Source organism: Sturnira hondurensis, unplaced genomic scaffold, assembly GCF_014824575.4.
Source record: "Sturnira hondurensis isolate 20B ecotype Veracruz unplaced genomic scaffold, ASM1482457v3 Scaffold0016462, whole genome shotgun sequence".
NCBI lineage: Eukaryota > Metazoa > Chordata > Mammalia > Chiroptera > Phyllostomidae > Sturnira > Sturnira hondurensis.
Genome location: NW_028089093.1, coordinates 12949021 through 12962470, shown reverse-complemented (window position 1 = coordinate 12962470; position 13450 = coordinate 12949021). Strand labels below are relative to the sequence as shown.

General features: G+C 37.0%; 1 pseudogene; it reads right to left on the bottom strand.

The window, feature by feature from the left end:
* Positions 1-3876: 3876 nt before the first annotated feature.
* On the bottom strand, positions 3877-11712 carry LOC119000919 (T-complex protein 1 subunit delta-like; annotated as a pseudogene).
* Positions 11713-13450: the final 1738 nt, after the last annotated feature.

Below are 13450 nucleotides of genomic sequence, written 5' to 3'. Positions count from 1 at the left end.
AAAACTCCTATCTCAGACTTTTTCTAGGGACATATCCTTACTCCAAGACCAAGTAGTGTACTTAGAAAGACAAGTTGATTCCTTGGCAAAAGTAGCTTTGCAAAATAGACGAGGCCTAGATTTATTATTCCTCAAACAAGGGGGTTTATGCGCCGCCCTAGGGGAAGAATGCTGTTTTTATGCAAACCACTCTGGCGTCATAAGGGAAAGCATAAAAACACTCACCAAAAGACTTAGAGAAAGAGAAAGTGAACCAGACAGCCCCAGTTGGTTTGCTTCCCTGTTTAGAACTTCACCTTGGCTTACCACCTTAGTGTCGGCCTTAGTAGGTCCCCTCTTACTCCTCCTGCTGACCCTTACCCTAGGACCAGTCATTCTCAAAAAAACTCCTTGCATTTATCAAAGATAGGATAGACGGGGTCAAACTTAGGTCCTGTCCCAACCTTATACAATACTACCCCAAGAAGAACAGTCAATGGTTTGACTAATAACCTTGAGAAGGGGGGAATGTAAGGTTACGACAAAATGGAAAATGCAACAAGGTGTAAAGCAGGATGTTATTGCTTAAGGCTGTACTCCCCGCCCCCAGAATGTTCCAGAAAGATGGGATGAGTGGTTAGCCAAGTAAATAGCCAAATAAGGTAAATATGTGGAGCAAGGCAGACCGCCAGAATCTGCCCGCCAACGAGTAACCCCGCCAATCAAAAGAAAAAGCTGTGTTCAATTGCATCAATTGCTAACAGCCACATCTGCTTCTGGATACTGCTTGTTTGCTGTGCTCTATAAAACCCCTGTAGTCTGTAAGCCAGGCGCGACTTCCACATTGCAGCTCTGAGGAGCTACGTGACTCCGGTCACAGTTGGGGAAGTTCACCCCTGCGCAGGTAAAGCTTTTGGCCAATAAATAACATCACGAGCTGTAAGTGCCTGGACATTTGGTTTCTCGCCATTCGAATACAACACTTTAAAAATCTTGCTAATATAATTAAAATAAAAAGCTTATATTATTGGAGTCTTGATTTTCATCACCTTTATGACTAATGAAATTGAGCACTTTTCATATACTTATTTTCCAGTGTGTTTCCTTTCATTAAAGTGCCTATTTATTTCTTTTGTCTATATATAGTTTGGGTTATTTGGCTTTTAATCATTTTGCAGGAGTTCAAAATATGACTATTGATACCAATTTCTGTTCATCTATATGTATGGCAAATATCTTCTCCAGTTACCTAATAATGTTTGTTCATTTTCATGAATGAGAAGTCTTAACATTTGATATATTTTGTTTTATTAATCCTTTATGGTTATATTTATTAACATCTTGTTTAGGAAATGTTTTCACACATCAAAGTCATAAAGATATCTATGTATTCTTTTAAGAATTTAAAACACCTGTCTTTTCTAAGAATTTCATTCACCTGGAATGGAAGTTGCCTACAGCATAAGATGAAGGAAGAGATTTTTATTTTTTCCATATGCAGTCATTTTCTTTAATACTATTTATCAAAGAGCCCACCCTTTCTAAAATAACCTGCAAAGCCACTTCTATCAAATATTACATTTCCCTACATGTGTAGTAAATTTGTTCAGTTTGCACTATTGGAGATTGGAGACTACATGATGGACCTTGCTCATGAAAGCCTTTAATGTAATTTTGGATGTGCAAAAAGCACTTAGGTGTAAGTTGAGAAACAAATAATGAGCAGAGAGTTCAAAACTTTGCTTAAGAAACTAAAGGCATTCAGTGCTGAATAATGGCAATTTGAAATGATGGACCTGGATAGACAGCCAGTCTCAAGAAACTGGAGAGATATGACCAAGAGGAGTTCTCTGGAGACAAGACTGAAGGATTTCAGAATAGTGGTGTGTAATACTCAATTCAAAGTTGCTGTTTGAACTAACTGTTTAGTTTTTAGAGCCTTCAGTAACTGTCAGGTATACGCTAGCACCTTGGAATTTGGGTGGTTTCTGGTGAGAAACAAAGCAACATAAGGGGAAAGGACTGTTGCTTTTTATGGGAAGATGCAGAGTATGTATAAAAAATTCAGCCCTGTCTGGAGTAGCTCAGTGGATTGAGCATGGGCCTGCGAAGCAAAGGATCGTGGTTTGATTCCCAGTCAGGGCACATGCCTGGGTTGTGGGCCAGTTCCCAGCAGGGGACCATGAGAGGCAACCATACATTGATATTTCTCTCTCTCTCTCCTTCTCTTCCCCTCTAAAAATAAATAAATAAAATATTAAAAAATAATAAAAAGTGTATATTTAAAAAAATTCAGTAAAAGTCAGGATATTGGATTGGGAATTGATGAGGGTAATATCTACTTCTTCCTTGGGGACAGTGGAGTAAGAAGGGGTGGCTAATATGGGAATTTTCCTCCTATTTATGTGCACATCATTTTACCGAGTTGTTAAGGAGAATATTACATTGTTCACCACATCCTCAAACTTACCATTCCTACATGGAATCCTTTAGCAGTTTATGTTCTATTCTTTTGCTTTGAACTTGAAGATTATGCCCCAGACTCCTTAGCACAGTACTCAGGACTGCATAAAATCTGGGCTCTACCTATTTCTACCCTTCTCTTTTCTTAAGTAACACTGAAGTATTTTCAGTATCTTAAATAGGCCGGGCGGCCACTCCTTCCTGTGATGATACGGTTCCCTGTGCATGTTATGTATCTTGTAGAGATAAGAATGGAATAATCAGCATAGTAAGGAGGTTATATCAGTCAGTGAAAGAATTGTTGCTAGTTGCTGACTTCCACTGTCACCCCACCCTTGGCTGTGGACAGCAGCCACAGTGGAGGACTCAGTTCGACTTTGGCATTGCTGAAATCTCAATCTAAGACTGAAAACAGGCCACATCATGTCATGAGCACAAGTACGTCAGGTTTTACAGTCACCTATGGAATCATGGGGAATGGAGGTATTTCAGGCAAGATAAACCTGTAAGGGATCAAAAAATTTACTAGTTTACTAGTAAGGGATCAAAAAATCTAGCTGTGATATGATGATCTGTCTGTAGCTCTTTCTAATTTAGAGTTTGTATAAAAAATTTCAAAAATATTCTGCAGCTGGAATATATCATTGGAAATTCATTCACAGTATTTTTTAAAGTATTTATTTATTTTTAGAGAAAGGGGAATGGGGTTAGAAAGAGAAGGAGAGAAACATCAATGTGAGAGAAAAACATTGATAGGTTGCTTTTCCTACACAACCCTGACCTGGGCCTGAACCAGCAACCTAGGCATGTTTCCTGACTGAGAACTAAACTGGTCACCTTTCACTTTGCAGGATGAGGCCATACCAGCGGAGCCACATAAGTCAGCATGTCTATTTAGGTATTTTTGAAGATTAAACTATTAGATGTATTTAATGAAAGAAAAAATAAAATTGTTGATAAACATCTAATAATACCATTCTATTTTAAAATGCTTTCTAAATTTGCTCCATGGAAACCATCTCTACACTAGAAGAAACACAACAAACATGTTAAAGTTTTAATCAAACTTTAGCTATATTTAATCTGTTTTGGAACTTCTTTGAAAGTACCATATTTGGCAAAATATAATGTACATTTTTGCCCAAAGTTTTGAGGGAAAAATAAAGATGCACATTATACATGGGAATCAGTACCAAAACACGGTTGCACTAGTAGGTCAGTTACTAAAGTCTGCTTATAAATGATAAGACATTAACAATATGTTATTTTTATTTTATTTTTTGAAGTCAGATATTTAATATTTTCATTAAAATGTGTCAGCACAATTTCAAGTAAATATAAACTGGAAGACCAGACCCAGGAATACAATACTTCAAGCAACAAGAATCCCAAGTTATCTTCATACTTCTCCAGCCACATTATTAATGGCCATGGTGTTGCCAGGCAGCAGTGTTATCCAAGTTACCCGGTGTTTACCACATCAGCAATTTTCAGGATGCTCTGGACTGTTTCAGGTGCTACAGTCAGTGCACTAACTGAAGCCAACAGAGGCTGGGCAACTGGTTCCTCCAAAATGTTGGAAACACCGCCCTTTTGGACATTAATGCCTATAGCTTTTTTTCTCCCTGGGCAGGCTGAGTTCTTACTCTGTTACTCTAGAAACGGGATTCGGGCCAGCATCTGAAGCTAGTGTAGATAGAATGGCTTCCATAGCATCTGCAAAAGCATGAATGCAGACATGCTTTTGCAGTAGGCTTTTCATGCAGTAGGCTTCCATACCACTCAATGTTCGTGAATATTCAGTTAACTATAGGGCCGACTTTATTTCTGGAGCACCACTTCCTGCAATCAGAGCTCTGTTCTTCACTAAACAGCGGATGACACAAGGCATTGTAAATGGAGCTCTCAGCTTCTTCAATAACAGTTTGATAGATCCATAAACAATTGTAACTGTTTGCACCCCCCCACAGGGCTTGTACAGCCTATAATCTTGAGCAGTTTGCTAGAACCATCTAAATTGATTTCCTAGCTAACTCAGCTGATCCCAGCATGTCAGCGCTGAACTGGTCGATATGAGCAACTGGCTGGGTTCCAATTGTCTTACAAATGAATACAATATTTTCTTTTTCAACATCCTTAACCACCATAATCTTTGTTTTGTTCAAGAAATGTAATGTGAGATCACTAAAAGCATCTCTTAGAATAGACTTCTGTATGAGAAGGACATTGGGTCCTGTTTTCTTAATTTGCTTCCCTAAGTTTAGAATATAGGCTGTCTCTTCTCTCAGCACTCAGTCCATCTGGAGAGAGTCAGAAACTACTATCTGATTATCCATATCTGTTCAAGAGCAGAGAAGCAAATTTGAATAAACCCAAACTTAGCCTTTTAGACTCCGGTTATACTGGCATTTGCCATCTTTTGAATGAGAACCAGCCCTTCAACCAATTCACAGTCATTGATTCTCCCACAAAGTTTCTTAATTACTTTAATATCTCTTAAATCTACACTAATAGCTGTGGCTGAGTCAGTCACTTTCATCACTGCATTTGTACTCACTGGAAGAAGCAGGCTTGAATATTTCGAGACGCCTTTGAGTTCAATGAAGTGTTCGCACTACTTAACAAAGTCTCTCTGCCACTCAGTTCTGCAGGTTGAGACATGTCAGTCAAGATTTTAACACCTTTTCTCAAAGCCTACTGGAATGACTTAGAAATTATAGCTGGATTAATCCCTTTCACTTGGTACGGAAATCTAAAAGAGAACCAGCAATGATGACCACCGATGTGGTACCATCTTCTGCTTCTATGTCATGTGCCTTTGACAACTCCAGCAGCATTCTGGCTGCTGAATGTAACACCTACATTTGTTTTAGAATGGTTTTCCCGTCTTGAACCATTTTATCCATTCCTTTTGGTCCAAGGCTTGTTCTAATTACATCAGCAACAGCTTTGGCTATGGAGATCTTGCCTAAGTGGCTCTGAGCCAGCTTATTGCAGTCCTTATAGGTACTTCTGTTGAGGCCCCACTGCTGCTGATCCAGGGAGCCATGTTCTCAGGCATGGCAAGCTGTGCTGGGCCTGTGTGTGCTCAGGATGAATGGATGGATCAACAGCGTATTTTAAAAGATCCATGACAAGTATGACCAATGGGGACCCCTGTTTTATAGCAGGTAATGAAAGATTTGGAACTTTTCTTATAATAAATATGTAAAATTATGAAAAAACATAAATACACACATTCATTCTTTGGTTTTATTATAAAGTAACCATTTTATATTTCATAAAAGGAAGAAATGTTGGATGTGGAGTATAAATTATAATCAAATTATAATTGATTCACACTTAGATTCCTGGGTGAAGTCTTTCTTAGTCCTTGCAGACCAAGTTCATTTCATTACTTTTCCTCAAGATTTTTATACTGTTATCCATAACTCTATTATAGAACTCAATATATCATATTACATAATAGCCACAGGAATAAAACAGACATTAATATTTGTTAAATGAATGTACCAGCAAAAAGCTGTTCCATTCTTAGACTAATTGAGAAGTAAGCATCTAAATTCAATTTTTAAAAAAGTAACTCTTTAGCCTGGCCAGTATACTCATGATCATTTCTATCTAATTCATAACCTAAAGTTATGAACTGAGTTAATAGGAGTTTTTAAGGGAAACATTAAAAAAGGAAAGAATGAGTAGGAAGAAAAGAAGAAAAAGGAGAGGGAAGGAAGAGAGGGACAGAGAAGAAAATGAGAAACTGGGTGATAAAGAAGGGAAAAATAAAAAGGAAAGAAAGTTTTCAGATGGACAAAATATTAATGGAATGGTTTATCTTTAAAATTTATCTGTAAGTTTAAGGGAAGAGAAGATGGCATCTGTCCTGAAGGTAACCAGCCATGCACTATGGCAGATGGAGATATTTACTGAAGAAGATACAAAATACAAGAGACATTGTACATAGGACAATGATGCCTCAGTCCCCTTTGAAGTAGGCACCCGGGGACCTCACACTGTTCTCTGTGTCTCTTTCACTATTCAAAACACTCTGCAAAATCCTGTGTTGGAATCACCATCATCTGTCCCACTGGATTTTCCTAAGTCTCATTGGGTCTGAAATGTCTTTCCTTTCAAAGGTGATTTTAGTTTTGGGAAAAGCCAGAAGTCACAGGGCACCGAATATGGGCTGTAGTGGGGCTGAGTCACCTGGGAAATTTGATGTTTTGCCAAAAATCCTGCCATGAGACATGATGTGTGAGCAGGTGTGTTGTGGTGAAGGTGCCAATCACCAGTTGCCCATAGCTGTGGCCATTTTTGTCTTATTGCATCTCTAAAATGATGAAGAACACTGAAGTAGAACTCATTAATTGTTTGGCCTGGAGGAGCATGCTCACGATGGACAACACCTCCCTGATAAAAAAAAAAAAAAAACACAGTTAATGTGGTCTTGATCTTGCTGCAACTTTGTCTTGCTGTCTTTGGGTGTAGAAAACCAGGCAACTTCCATTGGGATGACTGGGCCTTTGTTTCTGGATCATGTGAGCCGTAGATGCATGATTCATCTCTGGTTATGACCTTCTTGAGGAAATCTGATTCATTGGTAGTGGTTTGAATTACATCATTAGCAACTGCAGCATGATGTTCCTCCTGCTCTGGTAGCAGAAGCCCCAGAACAAATTTTGCCAAAACATGTTTCATGCCAAGATCCTGTGTCAAAACCTTGGACACAGTAGTTTTTGGAATCCCCAGAGTAGCCTCTAATTCTTCCACTATCAGTTGGTGATCTTTGTTCATTGCAGCCTGTACACATTCAACATTCTCAGGTGTTCTGCCTGTTGCAGGCCTTCCAGAACATGGACCACTTTCAACAGATTCTCAACCATCTTTGAAGCATTGGTGCTATACTTTTATTTGTGCTTCACTCATTGCATCATCCCCAAAAGCCTTCTGAATTATCTAAGTAACTTCTGTGGAGGAATGTTCAAGCTCCATGAAAAATTTGATGATTTGTTGCTCAATTCACTCAGTCATTTTGACTGCAACAACCACACAGTGCACATGCTCATTCAGTGGTGTCTATCAACAACAAAAACTCTATGTGGTATGAATATTAGGTATGAAATGAAAACATTCTTTTATATAGACTCTATCTAGTGCAAGAATGCATTCTCCCATGTTGTTAACCAGCGAAAACATTTCTGTGGTTTTTCCCGGGGAGACATGGATGTGAATTAGGTCCTTAGGGAAAGAGAAGGAGAGTGATTTACCCAGTTACCTAGGCCCATATTGTTTTCTTTCTTTACAGTCTAACTCAACTTGATCTTTAATACACAGACTAGAAAATCAGGTTAATTATGAATAAAACCAGAAACACATCTAGACATTTGAACCAATACCACTACCAAAAGTAGGCTTTATTTTACTAGGAGGAATCAAGTCTAATATGTCACAGTTAAGATGGACATGCCTAAGAGGAAAGTATAAATGTAAATTTGTTAAATCCAGAAGCAAAACTAAGACCTTCTGCTTCATTTTTTTCTCCTGATTACTTAAAAAGGTTTGAGAACCTTTTGCATAGTAAGGAAAGGCTACAGAGAAACTCAGAAAGAGCACAGGTTTAGAAGTCAAATTACCCTGGTGTTGAAGAGCTATTTGCTCTAGAGCAAATTGTTTAATTCTCTATCTAGGATTGCTCCTATATGAAAGAAGCAATTGTAATATTTCTATTGCAGAATTGTTTTGGAGTAAAAAGTGGAAGAATGCATACATTTTTATGTCTGTTACATAATATATAATCAGTTAAATGAGTGTCTTGTCTTCCAACATCTTCCAACACGTTTTGTATTACATTACTAACTTTGACTGTGATTTTATTTGCAAATGTGCTATAAGTTTAGAAAGTTTGGCTAGGTTCTTCTCATCAGAGACAGAAAGATGTTTTTTTTGAAAGGTGAACTAGTCCAAATCTTGCCTCAATCACTTGTGGTCTGGGAGGCTGATTACTGATAGGAGGATGCAACAGTTTGGAGCGGTCAGGGAGCTGAACTGAAGCAACTATTTTTTTCTAAGGATGGTACACATGTAATCTTTTAAAACTTCAGCTTATTATCAATGTGTAAGTCATTTTCTTGGCATTAAAACAAATGACTCAAGTAAGTTATCTTTAGCAGAAAAATCTGTTGAATAAAGCCATTAAATTACTTCTAAAAACTGAGTGTTTAATTGTTCTTAAATATCATCATTCTCCTATTCTTTCTACTATAAACATATGCAATGAAAGCAAAGGTTAACCACTAGGGTCACCATTTCATACTCCTGAATTGGATAAAGCATATTCTTTGGTATAAACAAAAGATGAACAGGTTCATTTTATTATTGATATTTGTAATGTGGAATATTAATTTACCAAATAAAATATCATTTCATTAAAAAATGGAATTTAGTTATAAAATTGTGTATTTATTTTTATTTGTTTATACTTTAGTCACCTTCAAATTACTCCCCATTTGATGCAATACACCTACAGCCCAGATTCGGTGCCCTGTGACTTCTGGCTTTTCCCAAAACTAAAATCACCTTTGAAAGGAAAGACATTTCAGACCCAATGAGACTTAGGAAAATACACCTATTGAGACATTTTTTCTACTGTTCAAAACAGTTTTTGTACTCATCAATTTTGATGCCTTTTAGTACTTCTGCCATTATTTTAAATTTCACCTCTTCCTTATCACCAATACATTTTCTTTTGAGGACTTTTCTGGGGAAATAGAAAAAAAGTCACTCAGGATGAGAGCAGGTGAACAGGGAAGGTGGGGCATGGGGGGCCATGCCATTCAAGGTAAAAAAACTGCTGAATACTCAGCATGGTGTGGACAGGTGCACTCATAAACCTCCCATCATGAAATGGACAAACATATCGAAAGAGTCTTAAAAAAATTCACTGAAGCTGAATGCAGCCTTTCACAACAACACCAGTTGGTACACTGATACAGATAGGTTCTGAGAACACTCACCTAGCAGGGAAAGCCTGTACTATAAGGGGCCTTCCCCCCAGAAGCGAATTCTGTATTTTGTGGGGGTATCCCCTTGTATATCCTAACCTTCAAAATGAAGATTTTTAATGGAATTAGGAAATGACTATTCTTAAATAAATGAAATGACTATGCATAAATAAATGAAGATATTCATTTAATCTATAATAATTCACATACCTAGTTCAATTAGAGCTATACTTTGATTTTATTTGTAAAGGCTTAGCAAATATTTTGGCAAGAAGTTTGTTTCTAACTCAAAGCTACTGAGAATGAGTTTCAGTTTTCAGCGGAATCTGTTACGTGGACTCAGCAGAAGCATTAACCTTACACTTTTTTAAAAGAAAACAAATCAATCTCTATAACACATAGGGAGAATGGGTCATTCTCCTATCTGTTAAGACATTTTAGATGAGAAATAACACCAGGGATCAGATAAAGGAAAAATTCAACCCACTTTTCTAAAAAGTTAGATGTATAGGTCCTTCAAATTTCATTGCATATCCAATATGGGAGACAATAGTGAGAAAACATCTTTCCTAAGTTTCAGTTTGGTTTCAATTTGTTTCCATAATTGTGGAAAACATCCATTTGAAAACTCACCTATGCTTTCAATGCAAAGATAAGATGACATATGTATCTGAATTTTTAAATTTTGAAAAAAGTTTATGAATTTGAATGAGTAAATTTGGTCTGAATATTGATTTTAATTGATAAATTAAATTATTTATAATAATTTGAAATTTTAGTAATGCAAAAATTTCAAAGATTTGATGTGTATATATAGTAAAGAAGTTGAATATATGTCTTCATTTTAATGTCTATTTGGTTAAAATCCAAACCTCTGGTAAAATAATATTCCAAGATTGCATATGCATGAACATACACAAACACATATATACTGTTTATGTTACATAATTAGATTTTACTCTCAAAGATTCATACATATTCACATATGCTATATTTCATATAAAATTAAACTTACAAAATGAAAAATATAAGAATGTATAATACATATTGTAAATATACAGATTTAGTGTCAATGTGATTATATTATTCTGTGAAAATGATTGAATTCCTAAAAACAATTGTTTCCTTTAGTATCTTTTCTTAAAATCTTAAATCCTTAAGAATGTAAATAAAAGTACAAAGTCATTTTATTCTAAATTCTCCAAAGAGATAATTTTAGTACATAAAGTACAAACACCCTACTACTGCAACTTGTGTATTTAGTGCAGCTAAAATTAAAAAACAAAAGAAAAGTTGAGAGGATGAGAGGAGAGAAGAGCACCAGGAACAGACAGCACATGCCTCGGGATCCGTCTGCCTGAGTTAACATTCCCATTCTGCCTCTTACTGCTGTATGACTGGGCAAGTTACTTCAATCTCCTTGAGTTTCCATTTCCTCAATAGGAAAATGACAATAATAATCTCCAAAGAGCTGCAGTATGGATCACAATTCCATTTTAAAAGAAAGTGAACATGAAAGAATAGTTTGAAGATGCTGCTGATGGCTTTAGCTGTTAGCTGTTACGTTTTACCAGACAGGAAGCCAAAGTTTGCTCTTTTATTTCTATGCCCTCCCACCACACATAGGCTGGCACTCTAAAGTGAGTTAAACTGGGGGCCTTAGTGAACCAAGTAACAGGTGCTGGAGACCTCATTATTCAAAAGGAGAGGTTAAACCTTACTGTTCCATGAAGCCTATTCTTCATGTTTCCCTCTTTCTGGTTTGCTTTTCTTTCTGGGAACTTCTCTCATATGGCTGGAGTGATGTGAGAGGCCTTCGATATCCTTGCTCCTCAGGATATATACACCTTCCTCCTTTCCTCCTTTTTTCCTGTTGCCTTCAGATGCCTTCTCTTCCATCAGAATGCCAGTGGGAGCCAACGGAGGGGAAGAGGAAAATAGTCAGCATGGCCCTTTCCACTTAGGCTGATCTCCAGTCTAAGAAAAGAAATTTTTGCCATGCACACATGATCTAGCCTAGTTTACCAGGAAAAACATCAAGCTCTCACTAGTAAAATCCAAATATGACAGATCTCAGCCCCTGGGAACAAATGATATTAATATTAGTATTCAATAGGCAAACATTGCTCCCCCAGTAAAGACACACAAGACTTTTAGCCTCAGTGTAAAGTCACATTCAAAATAGTGCCTCCCATACCACCTGGTGTGGATCTGCTCCTTGGTCTATTTCAGGTTTGCAGGTTGCTCCCTGCAAGTCATTTGGGGAAAACATCCCTCTGATGCTGCTGCTGTTCTCCAGGAAAATGCTGTTTCCTGCTGCATCTGCTTCACAGACTCAGCTGCGATGTGACACTTTGTTCTAGGCACTTTATAAACTTTGAAATCCGGGAACCAAAACTAAAATGATTATGTCCTAAATTTCACAAGGGTTTTCCTGAAAATGTTTTACATTTTGAGCAGCAGGCACAAAAATGATTCCATTCATTTAACGTATGTAGCGTAGTGTCCAGAAGGCTGATCGTCGGTGTTATCAGTGGATATCGCTGTGTAAGGAGATTTCAGGACATTTTTCACTTTATTCTTTGCATTTAACTTTATTGTTGGAATATTGTTCCTAATTAGCTTATATCAATTTTATATTCAGAATGGAAATAAAGCTACATTCATTGAAAAAAGAGACCCTTATAGATGCTGCTTCCTACCCACTCATTCCGGGGGAGTGAGCTCCAGTCCCACAAGCTGACTAGGAAAAGAGGTCTTTCTCTCCTCCATTTTCAGGAACTGGCATGCAAACCTTCTCCCTTCCTTTTTTATACAAGCAAAAATTCCTCAAAGAATCTAGACTGGAATAGATTAAAGGCTGGAATAATATCTGAACATCATGTTTATTTGGCAAAGACAAAATTGAACCGCACACAAGCAGCACCGATTCTGAACTGTCCCTCAGACCTGCTCAGTCACCTGGTTGTAACCAGGGCTCCTTTTCATGTTTGTAATTTCAGTTCGTCACTCTGGTCTTCTCTGGCTTTAGTCATACAACTGACTGGCTCACTATTCTCTGATTGGCATCAACCACAGACTCAGTATGCAGATCAATGTTTTTTTGTATGCTGTCAATAAAAATGCAGAGCAGATTAAATCTCTGAGTTCAATGGCCCTCTATTAATGAACTCACTAATTAGTTTGTTCAAGCAGATACAAATCCTCTCATCTTTAGTGTAATTGTATATAATTCGTTTCATTTATCCGTGACAGAAAACCATGAGAAACTGTCCTAACTACCTTGCTGAATTTATGTTAAATGAACCATTCTAGCAAGCCTGAAAAAAAAGAAAATCTTATAGTTCATAATTTTTGTAAGTGTTCCAAAGAATCTGTTCAAATATCTCCAGAATTCAGAAACTGTCTAAAATTTTTGAGATTCACTTTATTTTCTTATTTAAAAATCACAAAACTATTTTCTCAGCTGCTAACATCTCTTTGTTTACATGATTTCTAAAAACTAAATACTACAGTTCGATTCCCAGTCAGGGCACATGCCTGGGTTGCAGGCCAGGTCCCCAGTGGGGACACATGAGAGGCAACCACACATTGATGTTTCTCTCCCACTCTTTCTCCTTCCCCTCCCCTCTCTCTAAAAATAAATAAATAAAATATTTTTTAAAAAACCCTAAATATTAGTTTAAGCAACCACAATCATGACCATAATTGAAATAAATAATGAATTTGGACCTATAAACCTAAATTGAACACAAGATTATATATATATAAAACTTCATTTTTATTACATAATTTTTGTTTAAAAATGATTCTCTTTGAATGGGTGTATCCCATATACCACAGGATTCAACACCTAAATGTTAGATGGAGCTGGCAGACTGTTAAAGTACTATGTTAATCCTCCTACCATCACAAATGCCACATTAAAATACCCTGAAAAGCCAGGTTCAAATATAGAATTTCTGGACCCCTAAGAGCTGTGTGTCTTCTTCCCACCCACAGAATTGTCT